This window comes from Phalacrocorax carbo, chromosome 4 (genome assembly GCF_963921805.1).
Source record: "Phalacrocorax carbo chromosome 4, bPhaCar2.1, whole genome shotgun sequence".
In the NCBI taxonomy this organism is placed as follows: domain Eukaryota; kingdom Metazoa; phylum Chordata; class Aves; order Suliformes; family Phalacrocoracidae; genus Phalacrocorax; species Phalacrocorax carbo.
In genome coordinates, this window is record NC_087516.1 from 69,065,470 (window position 1) to 69,083,848 (window position 18,379).

Consider the following 18,379-nt stretch of genomic DNA (forward strand, 5'->3'; position numbering starts at 1 on the left):
TGATGACCAAAACCAGCGGCTCCCTGGCCCTCGCGGTGCTGCCATTTACAAATGTCAGCGGCCTGGTGCGAAATGGTGGTGCTCTGTCATAAACGGGCAGCCAAAACAAAATGGAGGCACCATAGAATCAGTGGTACCCGTGACACTTCCAGCGACAGTGAAACACCACCAGCCTTGGATGGTATAACCTCCACAGTGATGCTACATTACCCCCAAAACCCTGACCATAGTATGGCCCCAGAGACACTGCAGCATCACCAAACTCAGACTGTAGAACCTCCCAAGGACACTGCAAAGCCACAAAACACCTACCATAAATCCTCCACAGCGATGCTGCAATACCACCATACCCTGTCTGTAAAAAACCCTCCCCTCGCACATAGCAATACCACCAAATCTGGACTGTAAAAGCACCACAGGGACACTGCAATACCACCCAGCTCCAACTCTCATACTCCCTGCAGTGCCACTAAAATACTGCCCTAATATGGCTCAACAGGAATATTACCATTTCCTCGTGTGAAACTGTCACAGTTACACTGCAGAACTACCAAACTCCTACCAGAAGACCTCCTCTGCAGTACTGCAATGTCACCAAACTCCTGTCTGGAAACCACCTCATAATCCCTGAGGTTCCACTCAGGAGCACCCAGGACAAACACCCAACAGCCTCACGACTGCCACTGTTGTAAGGGCCCTCAGGCAAGAATGCACTCGAGGAAATAATCTTTGCAAGCCTGATGGGGAACATCCTGGAAGGATGCAAACAACCTAGCAGCTGGTGCCAGTTGAAACCAAGACCAAAGGCACTAAGGACATCTCCATCTAGGTAAGAGTCAGAACACTAGTCGAAACCAACACCCCTTGCAATACACTGTGACAAGATTACTCGATGGGCCAACTCATGACCATACGTGGAAGAAGGACTCAGCAGTCATGGAAAGGACACAAAAAAACCACCTTCAGCAAAGCACTGGGGACCCCCAGAGACCACCTGATACCTCTTCAGGTGCTCCTAAGGGACTTAAAATGCATGGGTAATTAAGATGCAAGTATTATAATTAGTTCCAGGAAATCTAATGCATATGTATATAACTGAGCAATGTAAGCTTTGTCCATCACAACTTGCAGTATGCACACTAGGAGGAATTATCCCCCATGCAGCCAGTGCCGTTAATATAGAATGCCTGCCTCTTAATCTACATTGGTGTTAAGGAGTTTATTCCCAATTTTGGTGACAGTTTTTTGGCGACCCAGGTGGGACTCTGCTCTTGAACCTCGACAGATCTACAGGATCGCAGGACCTCTAGCTGGCACTGAGGGATTCTCAGGCAGAACCTCCAATTCTCGGACCAAAGAGCCCTGAGCAGGCCCCTGGGAAGTTAAAGGCATTCTTTTCTTAAAGTATTTAAAGGAATATTAAAGGTCAAGGTTGCCTGCCTGTAATGCACAGCTAAATCTACGCAAGGCTGGGCTATAAAGGTACCTAAGGGAAGGCTTGTTTGCACATTACTACAGGGATGTCTGGAGTGCCAGCCTGGGTTCAACTGCTGGCACTGGGTTCGAGTCCCAGCAAGGTAAAGTAATTAAACACTTGCTGGCATGAGTGCCTCATGTACCAGGAAAAGGTTTGCCTGCATGGGAAAGGAAAGTTTATTTAATTGGAAATTGTAATTATAATTTGGTTTAAAGTACCAGTGCTTGTGATATTGGTTTTGGTCAATCATTAAGAGAAAAATAAATTTGCAAAGTATGTTTTCTGGTTGGGGGTTTGAGTCCCGTTTGGTTTGGAAAGGGCTTCAAGTCCCTGACACTGAAAGGGGTTAGAATCCCCAGTTTGGTTAATTGTCTTGATTGGTCTCTGAATTTTGGCTTGGTTATCGGAACTATGGATTTGGTTCTGCGTGTTCAGATCAGATAGTTGTTTTGGAACGCACATTTAATATCGGTAGGGAATCATCTAAAGGAGTCATCTTAAAGAAATCACTTTTAGGGTGTTTACTGAAGCATTGGAAGAAGGGGGGGTGATCCCCTCACAAGGAAGCAGTTAACTGAGTATCGTAATCATTGCTGTCCAATGTATACTTTGAAATATAATACTATAATAATACTATATTATTATAATGTAATAATACTGTATTACAGTTAATGTTGTTTTGTAAAAGAGAAGGAAAATGGGATACCATATGTGGATTTGTTTTTCATGTTGTGGAATGGTTGGAAAAGTAGGAAAGAATGTGAATTAATTACTAAGGATACAAATGTTTTGGCTTGGAACAAATTTGGGACAAACGCCTAAATGATGTCTGCATGTAGTAGTGGTAAAAGGTGTAAAAATACAAGGAGCCTGTGGAAGAGGAAGATGATGTGGGCTTATTAGTGGCTCCAGGACAGCAAAATCTACAGGGAGGTAATGATCAGGGTGGGAACATGGAAGTTGGAGAAGTGGATATGGGGATGTGAACAGAGATGTTGAAAGTGAAGAGGAAAATTTCAGCATGAAGAACTGAGGGGGCGGGAATGCTACAAGCACCCTTAAGGCAGACTGTGGGTCTGACAGGAGAACTGGTACAGATTAAAGTACCCTCCTCAGTAGCAGGCTTAAGGGCTTGGAAAGAGCTGGCTGCAACATATATGGAAGACGTGGAAAAGGTAGTGAAGGTATTGGAAATTATTGTGGAGAATCATGATCCAGAGTGGAAGGATATACAGGTGGTGTTGAATATATTGCTGGCATATAAGGAGCAGAGGGATGTTGTGGTCAAGGCTAGGGAAGCAGCAGAGAGGGTTCACACTCAGGACACACAGGCAGGAAGACTGGAGGATCAGTTTTCCCACCACCATCCTGAATTGGAACCCTAATAATCAGGCACAAAGGTTATTGTTAACTGAGTATCACTGGTTGATATTGTTTGGTGTAAGGAACACAATTCTAAAACTGAAGAACTTGTCAAAATCATATCAGATGGTACAAGGGAAAGATGAAACTCTGTCAGCTTTCTTTGAATGACTGTGTGATGTGGATGGATGGATTTGGTGACTTTGTTTGTGGAGCAGTAAAATCCTGATATTAGGGAAAAAGGGTTAAGATTCAGAATGACAGGGACCAGGGCATGAATCAAAAGTCTCCCCAATGGAACCCCTGGTTACCTTGAAGTTGGGGATAGATACAGGGGAGGCATGTCCAGTGTTAAATACCTGTGCAGGTAAACTGAGTAAACAAAACATATCTATTATTGGGGCCACAGGGAAAAGGAGGCCAGGCCTTTCTTCCAACGAATTAAGTGTAGAATTGGAAATGCAGTTTTTACACACAAATTTGTATATGTTCCTGAATGTCTGGCACCCTTGACTGAGAGAGATTTATTAAGCAAATTAGACGTGCAGGTAACTTTTATGAATGGAGAAGTGCTATTATTAATACCTGAATCAAAAGCTGTGGAAGCAAGATTTTTTATGTTACAGAATGCACAAAGACCAGAGGAAGACATTCCTGCAGGAGTAGAGGATGCAGTTACACCCTTGGTATGGACTGATAGAATCCCAGGTCAGTCTAAATTGGCAGAAAAAGTAAAAGTTGCCTTAAATTCTGGAACTAAGCCGGTAAGGCAAAAACAGTACCCTATCAAGTGGGAGGCTAGGAAGGGGTTAGAAGGATTAATAATGAATTTTTTTGGATTATTGATAGAGTGTGAATCAGAATATAACACTCCAATATTGCCAATTTAAAAAAATGGCAAAGAATATAGATTAGTTCAAGACTTAAGAAAATGAAATTGTTCAAGATATTCACCCAGTAGTGGCTAAGCCATATACCTTGCTGACAACCTTGAAGGAAAAGCATAAGTGGTTTACTGTGCTTGATCTCAAGGTTGCTTTCTTCTGCATACCTCTAGACAAAGATAGCCAGGTAATATTTGCCTTTGAATGGGAAAGCCCCACCACTGGGGCAACGCACCACTTATCTGGATGGTGCTGCCTCAGGGGTTTAAGAATAGTTCTACAATATTTGGTAACCAGCTGGCAAAGGAGCTGGAACTATGGAAGGAAAACCCAGAGAGAACAATACTGCAGTATGTAGATGACATTTTGTTGGCTGCAAAGACTCAGAGAGAATGTTGGCAAATGACTATAAGCCTGTTGAATTTCTTAGGACAAGGAGGGTATCGTGTATTGAAGAGCAAAGCAAGGTGGGAAGAGACATGATTTATTTAGGTTTTGAGATTTGTCAAGGACAATGGAGACTGGAAGCTGACAGAAAAGCAGCTCTCTGCCAAACTCCAGAACCAAGAACCGTATGAGAGCTGAGGGTATTTCTGGGTATGGCCAGGTGATGCAGGCAGTGGATCCTCAGTTATGGCCTATTGGTAAAACCCCTTTATGAAACCTTGAGAGGGTTAACAGAGAACCACATACTCTGGATGCTTCTGTAAGGCCAGGGCCAGATACCCACCTGATTACAGGGGCTCCCTCCAAACACCTCCTGCCGAGCAAGCTAAGCTGCAGCAATTTGATCAGAGGCCTAAAGGACAAGCTCACTCACTCACACCAGCGTGGACAACGACAGGGGCAGGGACAATCATGACTTTCCAGAGAGGACAAAGTGCAGCCAAAATCTTGGGGACCCAGCCCTAGCTGCAAGCAGGAAAGGAGAGCCTCAGGATCTGCCCCCAGGCCGCATGGATGCCAAAGCACTCAACATGCCAAGGGACTTCACAGGTGGTCAAAGGGGAAATGCTGTGACATGCCTCAATGACAGGGTGTCACGCTGGCCAGGCCACCAGCAGGTGGGGAAATGGCCCTCACCAGCTTACAGGGTGGGCTTGGGGTCCAGACAGCTCAGTTTTGCCCTTGGGTGCAGAGACAGTGACTCTCCAAGACCCTCCTTACAGGGTTGTCGCTCTCCCGAGGTAGCCAGCAGAGCAAAAGGCCAACAAAAGCAAAGATATGAGCCCTAGTTACAGGGAGGTCGCCCAGTGCAAAGCCAGGCGGGGCACTAAAGGTGCCAGTGATGCTTTTGTGAGACCACAGCTCTGGTGATGGGCAGGTCCCTTTGCCCAGGGTGCCTTTCTCATTCCCCTCTTCAGTTCACTGCTCCCTTTCATGTTCACCCTTGCCTCATAGTTCCACATGATGCCTCGTCTTTCTTCTCCGCCAGCTGCTTCAATGGAAGAACACAGTAAGAACTGAGAAGCGTCACCTGCTAATGGCTACACCCAGGGATGGACTGTCTCTTGGATCACCACTCCCTCAGTCAGGCTTGCAACCTACCTGCAGCCCGCATCAAGGGCAGTTTTCCACCCTGGAGTCCTCCTCTCCTTTCTTCTCTGGCCTCACTCCCCCACTCCCCATCACCCCATCATAACCTGTTTGGCGCTCTCAAATTTACAGGACAATGTACCCTGTTATTTAGTCTTTATTTCATGAGCTTATTGAGAAATACAACAAACAAACATGGGCTCAATCCCCTTTTAACCAGACTAGTCTATTGCATGATTTCATTTAGTCACCATTCAAGTCATAAGGTTTCATAATTTATAACCCGTACCTCTTATTATCATGCATGTATGAGCAAAAGAACAGAATTAGTTACCTAGCCAATGGTGAGAGTGCTCATCCTTCCTCCTCCATCACGGTGTGGGCACCCCCTGTATCACACCAGGAAGCACAAAAGTGTCAGCAGGCCAGCTGCTTTTGGATCTGCTTCAAAAGGGATAGGCTGATGTTTTATACCCTCCAGCTTGAAGGGTTGCTCTGTACCATTTCCATAAGTTTGTGGATTCTGAGGAACCTGACAGACAAAAGATAATGGCTGCCAGAGACAGCAATTTCCAGATAATCATGGGTGCATAGAGACCTTTAGCTCTTTCTTGCCACCTGTCCTGCCTAAGTGGTGCTCTCACTTTGACCTAGTACACAGCTCCCAGCATATATCAGGCCCTAGCATGAGCTGGGTTAGCCAAATCTAAGCAGGAGTTGAGTCACACCCTACCCCTTGGTATAGACCAGATATCCAGCAAACTCATTGCCTCGGTAAGTGGAGGTACTGTTACTCCTCTTGCCTCGCCGGGGGTGAGGGTAGGGGAAAGTTTTGAGCACTTTCACTGAAGTCTGGCTTCACATTTTGTAATCGGTTAACAATTGATGGTACATGCTTCCAACATGGCAAGATAAGTGATAAACACAGATATACAAGCATACTAATAACAAAGGTAACAAAATAGAACACAATAATACAATTATCATAGGATGTAACATAAGACGCAATATACTGGTTGCAGATGGTGTGTATCCCATAGAAATGTCATACCAGTGATGTCCAGCGATCCTGACGATTTGCCTGGTATCATGTCTGACAGCGATAGTTGCTTGGTATTAATAGCTTTCTCATAGCTGGCAATTAAGGAATCCAGTTCTTCAATTTGAGAGAATACTGTGTCCCATATTGGTCCTAAGGGTGCAGACCAAGTTGTAGGCCAGGATTCCACCAGCACTGAAGTGAGGTTTGCTTTATAGTTTCTGTAAAGTTGTCCACAGGTTTCAAGAGCTGTAATGTTACACCGACATTCTTGGCAGGAGCCATCATTTTGTTCCCATCATTCCATAGAATGTCACAAGGCAACACCACACATATACAACTGGGTTTTCCCTTAAGTACAACTGTGTAATTGTCATACACTGAGTCTAAATAAGAGGTACCTGACGATATATAACTGGAACATGGGTCTTGTCTTACTAAGCACTCAGAGCAGTACCATTCATGTTTTCCCCATTGTTCACATCCACAAGTATCAATTAGATTGTCTTGGTCATCTATCCATTTGTACCCTTGAACTGGTACCCATATTCTGTTAACTACAATGATGGGAAAAGGGGTATATTGGTAAATGGGTTCTTCTCTAATTTTTCTCATTCACTGTGCAGTAATAGATTCACTTAACAGGTTACCTTTACTTCCTGCCTCTGAGTATACAGTTTTGAGGAACCAGGTGTCACGGAGGTACACAAAGTCAAATTAGGCAGGTGATGTAACCCAAAATAATATTTATTCTAATCAAAAGTGTTTTGGTACTCTGACGAACATTAGTAAACCACAGCTTCAGGGTGCCAATCAGACTTAATACTACATAGCTGACTTAAGAATTCCTAAGCTTTAGAACAATCATAGAATCATAAAGGTTGGAAAAGACCTCTAAGATCATCAAGTCCAACCGTCAACCCAACACCCCCACGCCTCCTAACCTCTGTCCTGAAGTGACACATCTACATGTTTTTCGAACACCTCCAGCGATGGTGACTCCACCACCTCTCTGGGCAGCCTGTTCCAATGCCTGACCACTCTTTCAGTGAAGACATTTTTCCTAATATCCAATCTAAACCTCCCTGACACAGCTTAAAGCCATTCCCTTTCATCCTATCACTAGTGACTTTGGAGAAGAGACCAACACCCACCTCACTACACTCTCTTCTCTGGTAGTTGTCGAGAGCAATAAGGTCTCCCTTCAGCCTCCTCTTCTCCAGGCTAAACAACCCCAGCTCCCTCAGCTGCTCCTCAAAAGGCTTGTTCTCCAGACCCTTCACCAGCTTCGTTGCCCTTCTCTGGACACACTCCAGCACCTCAATGTCCTTCTTGTAGTGGGTGTCCCAAAACTGAACAGAGTTTTCAAGGTGTGGCCTCACCCATGCCGAGTCCAGGGGCACAATCACTTCCCTAACGTGATGACTCAAGATATGCAGTCACGCACCTAAGAAGATGAGGGCTTTCAAGCTCGAGGCGTAACCGACCCAAGGGGAGAGCCCCCGACTGCAGACCCGCTGCCCTCAGGAGGGACCCCGTTGATGCCCTAGCGGGGTCTGACAGGCAGTCGCACAGCCCCGTGGCAGTTCCTGTTGGCCGAGGGCTCCATCTACCGGCCACTGTGTACGTGACAACAGGCCCAGCAGGGGCGTACGGGCACGGAAAGAACCAGCGGCCGCTATGTTTCAACGGTCGGAAAGCCCCGGTCTTTAGCAGCGAGGGTGAACCCTCCGCACCGATCCAAGAATAGAGACCCTAAAACTGCAGGATTTCCACCACGGACGCAATCGGTTTGTTGTTCATATTAATTTGTAGCAAAGGTTTGCATAACAACACACGCAATGGCACTGCCGGTGTTAGAAACAAAACTGTGGACACCAAGTGTACATGTTTTTCAAATTCTTTGCACCTTTTCCCTGGGTTAATGCTTCGTGTAAGGGTTTTACCATAGCCATGTTCTGACCAATTATAGCTTGTTTGCTTAATTGTCCTAGCCTGGACACCTTATTGTTAACAACCTCCAAGTCCATAAAATTTTACACGCCTGTGCCCCAGCCAGCAGCTCCCAATCCTGTTGAATCCTGTTGTGGATTTTCCACCGAGACTTAAACCATTGATTATATATCGGTATTGTCCATTGTGAGCATTTTGGGTATGCTTTACTAATATTAACATTGTCCCAGCAAATATTTAAGTAAAATTCACATCTTTCAGAAGTAAAAATTACAAATCTTTCAGGAAAGCCTTGGACAACTGTTACTGGTGGTACAGTAATGGTAGTGGGAATCGTCAAATTGCATACTGCCCAGTGGCACATGAACCATCATCTCGATGGTCCATTGGCACTCAAACTCTCATAATGAATCCCAACATCTCCATTTCCAGCAGGCATTGCCATCCCTTTTTGGGATATTGTTACATGTGTGCAATTGTGCAAAAGGACAAACTTAATAGGTCTTTCAGTGGTATCATGATCATATTGTAGGGCAGTGCCCCCCTCTATATCGAGAGTATTAGTCTCTCCAACCCAAGTCCAGATGCCTGGACACAGATTACTAACGCTTAAGCAAAAGGTAAGGTAGGTGTATGTGGTCAGGTGGATACCTTGGTACTTGCTGGTGGGTTTTAAACTGGTGGGGTTTCGATCTGTTGGGCCTTACTGCCCACGTTAAGGCAGAGGTCACCAGCTTCTGTGGGTTTGCTTGATTATTGCATTGCACAGCTACATTTTTGTGATAGAAAGCCAAATTCCCCAACACAAGGATTAGAATTGTCCAATACATGAAGGTTCCTGTCTTTTTAGAGGTTAACATTCTTTCCAGTGATAGCACTTTAGCATAAAGAGTATTAACAAAGTTCCAGGGAATACTTAGTGTACTTTCTAGACAGATACTTTCCATTTTATGCATGTCGAGTGACAACTTTTCACTTGGTGAAAAGGGAGAGAAAAAGACTTAGGTCCTGGATCATATCCAAGCCTCAGTAATTATTAATTTCACTTCAATAGCATCTAGTTTCCTATATTCCCTTCCCTCGAAGGGAAGGCACAGTGTTTTCTGAGTGGTGGGTGTTTGTCGTGGTTTAGCGGCAGCTCAGCCCCACACAGTCGCTCGCTCACTCCCCCACCGGTAGATGGGGGAGAGAATCAGAAGGGTAACGCTCGTGGGCTGGGATAAGAACAGTTTAATAATTAAAATTAAAAGAAACAACAACAACAATGCAACGGAAAGGAGAACAACGAGAGGCGCGAAACCCGGGGGGGGGGGGGGGGGGGGGGGCGGGGAGGAACGAGCCGCCCGCGACGCAACCACTCACCTCCCTCCAACCCGACGCCGCGCTGCTCCCGAGCCGCAACTGTCCGCCCCTCGCGCCCCCCCCCCTTAATATATTGGTCATGGTGTCACATGGTATGGAATGAACATGCCATTGGCCAGTCGGGGTCAGCCGCCCCCGCCGTGGCCCCGCCCCTCCCAGCCCCCCCACCGCCACGCGGCAGAGCGCGGGAAGCTGGAAAGGTAGCCAACCCCCCCTCGGTGAGGAGAATTAACCCTTTCTCAGCCAAAACCAGCACAGTGTTGAATTCTCACCCAACCTCCTGGATGCCGCACAAAGCATCCTGATGGTGTTCAGCACAGGGGATTGTTCATAACCTCCTGTCACGATCCACTGTTGGGTTGAACAATTTGGCAGAGGTTAAACTCCTTTGCTTTCCAGGTAGCTCTGGGTGGTTGGGGGCAGCTGGACTTAACTTCTCATTAACTCAAATATTTGCTCATGACTAGGTTTCTTTTACAGTCTCAGAAACAGAATTAAGACTCAAAATGGAGTCAATTGCCAAGTCACTTTATTTGGCCAACATCAAGTATGCAAGAGAAAAGGAGAGAAAGAGAGAAAAGAGTGAGAAAGGGAGAGATAGAGAGTTGTGATAGCTACCACCACGGATCTGTGGCATCCCATTGGTCCAATGTATCTTTGAATCCGGTGGGAGAACGTTCTTCTTTCTTTTGTCTTCCCTCCCTTCCCTTCCCTTCCTGCGGGTCTCCACTGGTTTCACCTTTTATAGCATTGTTTTCAGAACTGTTTTGCATACCCACGCCTCCCATTTGGTGATGGGGACACATGCCCAGTACCATCACTGGAGGGTCCAAACCCCCCATATGTTGTCAGTTGACCCTGGGCCCAGGCGCATGTGCAGAGGACTAGGGCTATGTGCTCTGAGGCAACAGGATGCATATGTATTCCTGTCCAGTCAAACTGTCCTGGTTGCTGTGGTGATGAGGTTTCAGTCGTTAAACTGTCCTGCTCGGTTGCCGTGGTGGCTAAAACTGTCCTGCCAACAATATTGAGACACATTTCTAGTCCCTTACACCTCCATCTAGCGGACTGCCAGTAGGAGTCTGCTGTGAGTTCCGTGCTCATGTGGCTTCCCATAAGATCCTCCCCCAATTAGCATTACTGTTTCAACATTTGAGCTGTTGTTTAAGCAACCCATCCCATCTTTCTACTAGACCATTGCTGAGGTTGATAGGGTATGTGGATTTCGTGCACAGCAAGCCATCGGTTTATTCTTGCATCAGTTGCCAACACAGATGCAGTGCATATAGGGTAAACATGACCCAAACCACTCACTATTTCAACGCCAGTCATAATACATTTACATCCTTCAGAAGTACATGCCATGGGTCCAACATACTCAACTTGCCAAGTACCCCAAAGCACTTCCAGTCCCTGAGGTTCGCTTGTTGTTGACTTTTGACAAGATAATCCCTTATATCATTACAAGATCCACAAGTGGTCACTAGATGACCTTCTTGTTCAGAAATTGGCCAGCTTCATCTTGCTGCATGCAGCAAGGTCATATATGATTCTATGATACACACCAGTGTGTCCCAACCATTCAAGCAGCCATCTACCTAACCATTCAGTACTCAAGGTAGAGAAAAAACCTGCCACATCCATTCTGGCTAGGTGGTCGGCCATATTGTTCCATTTGGCCACGAGTAGTATTTTTCTGATGTTTCTCGATTCCCTATCTGCCAATTGTGTTTTGCCCAATTTCCTAGCCATTGTGTAGCACTGGCCCATACAGCACAGGAGTCAGTGTGCCATTTCTAAGAGCTAATACTATGGCATAGAGCTCTGCCAATTGAGCAGAATCTCCTTGCTCATTCAGTTACTGCAAATTCATCAGCTACAGATACAGCAGCAGCCATTCCTTGCCATTTACCCTGTATTTTACAAGCACCCCCATCAGTACACCAGACACCATCTGTTTGGTGGGGACTGAATTCAGGAGGTGTCGTGAATCCTGATTTAGGATCCTGCCAACTACACCAATTTGTTGTGAATGAGTGATTTAGGTTGCTTAAAGAACCACCATCAAAAGTAGTAGCGAAAGTGGTTTTAATATGATGGGTAAAAATGCAACTCAGCAAAGTTCAATGGCAAAGTTTACTCTATTAATTACTGCATGGAAGAAATATACAAAGAAAAATTGAGTTACACTTGAGTTAGAATGATTCACAGAGAGACCAGGGACACAAAAGGGTAAGGAGGACCCTCCCGTTGAGTCACAAGGTTCAAAGTGGACCCCCTTGCTTTCTAAACTCCTTCTTCAGAGAAGAGTCTAGGTGTGGCTAGGTCCAAACCTAGCCTCAGACTTGGTTAATGGTTTATATCTAAGAGATCATATCTAGGCAATTTATGTAATGTTTCAGTAGCGTCAATTCAGCACGTGAAGTTACTGTACTGCAAGGTTATGAGCTATATCAGTCGCTTACCAAAGGTCTGTCATTGGTAAAAGGTCTCTCTGCATCGAGGAGCAACCTTGAGAGGTGTCCCAGCTCAAGGGGAGATCACCGCCATGCAGCCACACTGCCTAGCAGGAAGAACTCAAAAAAGGCTCATTTAGGCTGTCATATTTATAGGATAAAGTGGTTGGCTTGTAGTCAAATTACATGTGATGGAAAAGGTATGCAGGAGATACCTTGTACCCACAACTTTGTTCCTTGATAAATGAGTCTTGGAAAAGCCACCCACTATTCATGTGTCAGTTGCATGATTGGTATTCCAAGCTGACACGCATCGATGCTCACTGTGTCACTCTGCTCCCTTGTGGGTTTTCAGGGAACAGATTGAAACTGGAGGTGTTCACAGCCCGGCTACAGCTCAGGCCTTTACCTCTTCTGTAACCTGCACCAAACCACTGCCAGTCTTGTCAAGGGGTTGAGCACATATGTCACACATGGATAGGAAAGCGTGGAGGATCTGTGTATTCTGTAGGCATTCATATACATTCCATTACTTCAGTAACTTTATTTTCCTTAGTCAGGCCAAAATCTAAGCAAGAGCTGAGTGAACGGTCACTCCCTCACCAATTTACTGAAGGCAAACCTCTTGCTGAACTTATCAGAAGGTGCTGGTGATCCTTCGTCTCCCTTCCGCCAGAGACAATGTCTCCATGAGTGTGGGAAAATAACAGAAGAATGGCAAGGAGGATTGTAAACACGCTCAGGTGACTTGGAGCTACGGTGTAGAAAAACACATATAATGTACTAATTGTTGTTTGCCCTTGTGTGTTGGCCAAGTAGAACATCTGTGTTTAGGTAACATAGGCCTGCAATAGACTCAGAGGCACCCTATTGAACACGCTTGAGATTCCCGCCCTGCTGTGGGAAAGGTCAAAGCACAGGGGTAAACTACACCTGTGCAAATCCCTGATATACAGGCAAAAACAGCAGGTTCAGTGATCCTCTAGCAAGGACCGAGCTCCGCATTGCCTGTGTTCCCGCCTGTGTGCCTCTGCCTGGTTGCTGCTTCAGGGATCCCCCAGTCAGTGAGGTAATAAAAATAAATATACGCTTTGCATTTCATCTGAAGTTTTGTGGTTTTTCCTGCGTCCTGCCTGTGTCAGCTCACACAATGGGTTTCTCTTGATCTTGGGCTTCAGAACTCTAAAGGAAAATGCCATAGCTCCTTTGTTAAATTGGATCAGTCCCTATGCTGATGCTTTTCCATGAAAATCCTGCTACATAACCCCCTTTTCATCCCTCCTGGACCAGAGTGCCTAGTGCCAAATTAACTCCACAAACTAAGAAGCTCATTCAGCATGGACTAAAAATCATCATCCTTTCTGCTACTTTCAGCATTTTGCAACAACATAGCTTCTCCCACAAAAATGCTGCCAATATCTTCCCTAAGATGTCATCCTCAAAAATGCCTACCCCATCCTAAGTAACCTCAACTTTACTCTCATCAGTGATGGAGCTCTCCCCTGGGGCTTGCCCTGTCCCCTCAGTCACCTCCGTCTTTCTCCTCCAAAATGCTGGTTCTGTCCCCTTTAAGAAGCCTAACCCTTTCTTTCCAAAATGCTTCCCCAGTCCCCTCTGAGGTACCTCAGCTTTTCCCTAAAAATTGTCACTCTCCCCCTAAGTTAGTTTCATTTTTTCCCCAGAAATGTCCCCTCTAAGTTACTTCAGCTTTCTACACAATAAGAGCTTATTTTGTCCCAAGATACCTCAATTTCTTCCTCCAAAATGTCACCCCTGTCCCGAGTTCACCCAGCTACTTCCTCAAAAAATCACCTCTCTCCCCTCAAAGTTACCCCAGCTTTCTCCCCAAAAATGTCCATTCTGTACCCTCTGTTAACCATTTTCACCCCAAAAATATCACTGCTGTATCTGCTAAGTTACCACAGCTTTTCCCAATAACAAGCCCTCTCAACCTCATTTCCTTCTATGACCAGGTGACCCACCTAGTGGATGAGGGAAAGGCTGCAGATGTTGTCTACCTGGACTTTAACAAAGCCTTTGACACTGTCTCCTACAGTATCCTCCTAGAGAAGCTGGTGGCTCATGGCTTAGACAGAGGTACTCTTCACTGGGTAAAAAACTGTCTGGATGGCCAAGCCCAGAGAGTTGTGGTGAACACAGTTAGATCCACTTGGTGGCAGGTCACAAGTGGTGTGCCCCAGGACTCAGTTCTGGGGCCAGTCTTGTTTAATGTCTTTATCGATGATCTGGATGAGGGGATCAAGTGCACCCTCAGTAAGTTGGCAGATGACACAAACTTGGGCAGGAGTGTTTATCTGCTCAGGGGTAGGAAGGCTCTGCAGAGGGATCTGGACAGGCTGGATTGATGGGCCGAGGCCAATGGAATGAGGTGTAACAAGGCCAAGTGCCAGGTCTTGTCCGTTCTGCCACCATTTCACCACTGCCCACCATGTTCCAGCTCTGTCCTGCCAGCTCTTGCCATTCCGCTCCTGTTTGTTTTCTCTGGTGGGGGGGAGACACTCCTGGACCTGTACTGCCTGCAGGCAGCAGAGCCCCAGCCGTGGTTAACCGTCCCTGCCCTCAAATCTTTGGTCTTCTTCCTCTGCTCTGTGATGTCCTGAAGGCAGGGGGGTACAGGGTATCCTAACAGGCCTAGGGGGCTGCATGCTGCCTGGGGGTGCAAGTCCCAGGGGTACATACGCAGGGTGTGTGGGCTGAAGGGGTTACAAAGGTGAGGGTAGGAGGCTGGGCAGATGTTCAAGGGGTGAGCAGCCCAAGTATCCCCTGAGGAGGGAAATCCTGTGGGCAGGGGGTGCTGGGCCTCTGCTCTGCTGTCACTGATGCTGCTGCAGCCCCTAGCACTGTCCTGCTGCTGTGTGGCCACCAGAGAGACTGACCAGCACTGCAGGTATGGAGGTGACAGTGACAACATCCAGGTTCCTGGTGGTGACACTGTCCTGGTAAGTGTTGGTGGTTACTGGTGGCTGCTGGCCAGGACGCCACTGGCTCTGGGTGCACGCCGCTGGCGCAGGGTGAGCAGCCCTGGCCAGGGCTGCCCAGGGCACTGCACTCTGCGGGTGGGCAGATGAGGAAGCACAGGACCGTCCCATGCTGGTCCCAGTGCAGCCTGTCACTGCCAGACAACCCCTGCATAGGCAGTCACTGGCATGTGGCTCCAGGAAATGCTCCGGCTGTTTCATCTTCACATCAATAAGAGATGTGGTCAGCTTGTTTTCCCACAGAGATCTCATTTTTCCCATGGAATCCCTGCAGACTGGGGCAGAAGACAACACCAGCTGCTGTACCCAGTGCTGTGTGCCACAACTCAGCATCTCTGCAGCTGTCCTGCCCCAGAAGCACCACAGCCCTCAGCCTGAGCACCATCAGAACAGAACAACCAGGGCAGCAGCATGTCCCAGGGACATCAGGGGACATGGACATGCCCCAGAGCACCCCCAGCTGAGGCACCTCAGTGGCAGGAATCCCCTGTCAGAGCTGGCCCTGCCCAGCAGCAGCCCCCATGCCCCATGGCTGCATGTGGCACAAGTTCTGGCTGGGATGGAGTCCCTGTCCTGGGACCTTTGGGGTGGATACTAACAGTCTGTCACAACTGAGTTGTTGTTCCCTTAAGCCGATGCAATCTTTTAGCTAAGATACTGTAGAAAAGTCTTCCCCAATCCTCTATCTTTTCTACGAAAATAAACCGAAGATTTTTATTTTAACTGAAATCAACACTTCTTGCATTTATGCATATGTTTTTACTATTCTCCTCCTCCTTTTTTTTTTTCCCCACACCTTTTTATTTTAAGGCATCAGTGACAGCCTGGTATCATGGGATAACTTTGGCTTTCCAAGTCACCTGTATCCCAGCAGGACCAGGGTGTTTTCTTACCTGTTATGCCTCTCTGGAGACTCCACAGGACCGGGCTGGCCCAGCCTTTACTATGCTGGTTTTGAACAAAGGACCCACTGACTACAGGAGGTGGCTTTGGCAGTGGTCTGTGCCAGCTGCTCTCATTCATCCCTGTCCCATGGCTGTCAGTCAGTCCTGGATGGGTTTGGGTGAGGCTGCTCTTGTGGGGTTCCTCTGGGCAGTTGGTGGTGCCCAAGGAGCAGCACTGCTTTGGGGAGCTGCACCCCAGATCACCCCGTCCCCCTCTGGTGGGTGTCTCTGTCCCCCAAAGCCCGTGAGCAGCCAGGGACACTGCACTGAGCAATAGGGCTGCATCTGGGGCAGGGATGGACCTCTATGGCCTCCCAGGCTGGGGCTGCAGCCAGAGCAAGCTGCTGCCCCCTGACCTGTGCATCCTCTGGGGCCAGGCTATGCCAGGGCTGTTGCTGGCAGCTCTCTGGACACAGGGGACACAGTTAAAAGTACCAGCTCCCTGCCCTGAGCCACTTGTAATCCCCAGACACCTGCACTTACCCACATCTGCATTCCTCCAGGGGGACCAACCCTCTGCGTCCCCACAAGCTCTTGCCTGTGGGAAAGAAAAAAAGAGGGGAAAAAAAAAAAAAAAAAGGTTTCAAGGTTTCACACACGGAGCCCGGCTCCACCCTTCACCGGCACCTGCCCAGCTGGGCATCACCCGGCTGCGCTGCCCGCGGGTTCCGGGAGGATGGCCCGGGGACACCCCGGCCCTGGGACGGGCACCCCTGGAGCCGTGCGCCACCCCGGTGCCCCGCCCGGCCCCCGCTACAGCCCGGGGGGCGCCCGCTGCCCCGGCCCGCAGCCCACGCGCTGCGGGGGACTCCCGCCCCGCCGCGCACAGCCCGGGACACGGCTGCCCACCGATGGCCGCTGCTGGCGGGGGGCAGCCGGTCCCCGGACACACCGGGCCCGCCACACACAGAGCCGCGGCGGCAGCTCCCGGCCCACAGCCCCCGCCGGGGCGGTGCGGGCTGGGAAGGAAGGAGCACAGACGGCCCCGCCGCCAGCCCTCACCTCCCGGCCAACAGAGCCAGCCGCGCTCCCCCCGCCGTGCCGGCGCCCCCAGACCGCCCCGCCCGCCGCAGGTGCCCGGCGCTGCGGGTCGGGGGGCGGTGCCGGGCGGGACGGCGCAGCCTGCGGAGGGCAGCAATTAACCACAAACAGAGAAGGCAGTTAGCACTGGCTGAGCAGCGGGAGCCTGACGGCAGCCCCCACCACGTCCCGCCCGGGGATCGGGAGCCGCCGTCAGCACGGCCCGCCGTGCCGCTGTCACCCCCCGCCAGCAGCGGCGCGACCCGGGCCCTGCGCTCCGCCCCACCCTCAGCCCGGCGGCCGCCCGCCCTGCCCCGCCGCTGTCGCCGGGTCCACGTATGTGTCTGCCGGCCCCCCCCCCCCGTCACGTCGAAGCACACGCAGGTCTGAGTGACAGCGACCGGTCCCCGACACCAGAAATTAGGTGTTGGGGGTGTCTGCAGACAGCCTGAGGGGCTCCCAGAAACGGAACACAGGCCACCACGCGTGTGCTCCGACCGCTCACAAAGCGCACGGTCGGGGGGCGGCTGGCTGGTCCCGCAGGCTGCGGCGGCGTTGAGAGCCCGGCCGTGCACACAGGGCCTCCTGTGCAGCCGGGGGGGAACCTGGAAGCGTCTCCCCATACGTTGTGCGCTTGCATGCACAGCCTGTACCGTACTGCCCTGCGCCCTGAACCTGGCAAAGCATCAGTATGACCACACCGAGATGCTGTGCGCGTCTAGGGACGCTCCGTTTCAAGACAGAGGAGTGACACACAGCCTCCACAAGCTCACCCAGGAGCCCTGGAGAGCAGGCACAGACACACAGAGACACTACGCTGGAGCGGATTTTCTAGGTAGTCCTGGAGGAAGAGCGTCATCGGGGACCGGAGGCAGGAGTGATGCAGCTCACGACGCAGCAGCTTAGCCAGGGCACAGGCAGAGCGGCAGGTGGAAGGACAGCAACCTGCCCCAGAGCACACTGCCTTTCCCGGGGAAGCTGCAGTGCACGACGCCGAGCAGCAGCTCAGGTTCAGTTCTGTCCAGTGGTCTCTTAATTGAAGGCTAATGCCCTATGACTGTTAATATAGCTGGGTGGTGGCAAAAGCACAGCTAATGCAAGCTCCTCCTGAAACAGTCTTCCTGCTTTTCCAGAGTGCTTCACTAGACTTTCAAGAAGCACTTTTGCCACTCCTTTGGTTTTGTTTCACTTGGGGCAAAGCAGTGGTGTGCCTGCTTGAAGTACAGGAAACTAAACCAAATCACCCAGTTTCACATCCCACACTGATACTAATGGACAAACTCAATACCACCTTTCTTCTCCTGGGCTTGGCCTCCAAGCAGTTCTTTATTTTAGAAATCCTCTATG

At 49.1% G+C, this 18,379-nt stretch overlaps 1 long non-coding RNA gene across 1 annotated transcript; it reads left to right on the forward strand.

Moving 5' to 3' along the window:
• Positions 1-1,517: 1,517 nt before the first annotated feature.
• LOC135313288 (uncharacterized) lies at positions 1,518-5,464 on the forward strand. Its single transcript, XR_010372907.1, has 3 exons — positions 1,518-1,577; positions 3,466-3,525; positions 5,159-5,464. It is a non-coding gene; the product is annotated as an uncharacterized LOC135313288 (long non-coding RNA).
• The last annotated feature ends 12,915 nt before the right edge of the window (positions 5,465-18,379 follow it).